This window comes from Austrofundulus limnaeus, unplaced genomic scaffold, assembly GCF_001266775.1.
Source record: "Austrofundulus limnaeus strain Quisiro unplaced genomic scaffold, Austrofundulus_limnaeus-1.0 Scaffold761, whole genome shotgun sequence".
In the NCBI taxonomy this organism is placed as follows: Eukaryota; Metazoa; Chordata; class Actinopteri; order Cyprinodontiformes; family Rivulidae; genus Austrofundulus; species Austrofundulus limnaeus.
The window spans coordinates 119,953-121,300 of record NW_013953163.1 but is presented as its reverse complement, the minus strand read 5'-3'; positions in this window follow the sequence as shown (position 1 = coordinate 121,300).

Here is a 1,348-nt window from a genome sequence, read left to right as displayed (position 1 = left end):
GTGCTGTGTGGGTGGCCTTTGTTCCTGCATATATAAACTCTCCAGGTAAATATGCAGATGCAGTGGAGGTGTTTGCCATACTGGCCTCTGGTTTTGGCCTCTTGGTGGCGCTATTTGGACCTAAATGTTACATAATCCTGCTGAGACCAGAAAGGAACACAAAGAAGGCTATCATGGGTCGGGAAACTACAAAGTCTTGAGGAGTTCATGATTTATGAAGTTATGTGCACAATCTCAGTTTGGACAATCAGGAAGAAGTTTGAATAGAAGCTAATGAGATAGGAGCCTATTCCAGAACAGATTTTAGTCATCTCAAAATTTCTAAGAAGTTAAGTCTGTGCCATTTCTGTAACATTTACACCGCATTACTTTTGAAGCAAATTTCGACAGATTTCTGATAAAATGTCAGGGGTGGGCACCAATCCAAAAATTAGCTCCACAGTTTCTAAAGCGCTCATGAAAATATTTCGGTCTGCAACTTCAACACCGCTTATGCAATGGAAAAATTAGTGGAAGCTAATTTTAAATCGCAAGTTCATTTTGACACTTACCAGCTGACAATTCATGTACAATACATGCACAACACTGCCAACTAGCGGTGTATGAACTATTTTGCAACTAAATTCTACAACTGCCAATTGCTTGGGATGTGATTTCCTGAAACAGACCTTTAGCTCCTGGTGTAAAAACTTAAAAGTTATTGAGGATTTCTAGTTTGGCTGATTCTTTAAAAAGTTGTTGAGGATTGCTTGTTCGGCTGCTTCTTTGTCTTTTTCTTTTGTTTGTTGTAGAATTTTCATTAAAGAAGCATCAATAAAGTAATTTTAAAACTGTTTATTGGAAAACTGTAGTGATGCACTCAGGTTACTACATGACAGATTTGACTTGTGACAGGAAACGAAAGCATGGAGGACAGGAAACTGTCTTCATTTCAAAATAAGAGCCTGAACTTAAACTGTGTCATGTATAGCTTCAACGTGAGACAGCGGGTTGATGGTTGAAGATGCAGCATCATAAATTATTATAATTCCTCCCTCTACCCTCTCAAAGCTCAAATAAGTAAATAAACAACAATAATTATGGGTGGATTGTTGGGGAAATTTTTGTTTTTTTAACAGTGGTTCTAGAAAAAAAGATGTGAAAATCATCTGAATAGGAATAAACCAGCTGTTGATCTAGCTCTTTAAACAACAGGTCTCAGACAAAAAATAATTTAAAACAAATAACATGAGTCAAAAGCTGCTGGTGCCTTTTCTCAAGTGTCCATTACTCTCTCTGTGTGTGTGTGTGTGTGTGTGTGTGTGTGTGTGTGTGTGTGTGTGTGTGTGTGTGTGTGTGTGTGTGTGTG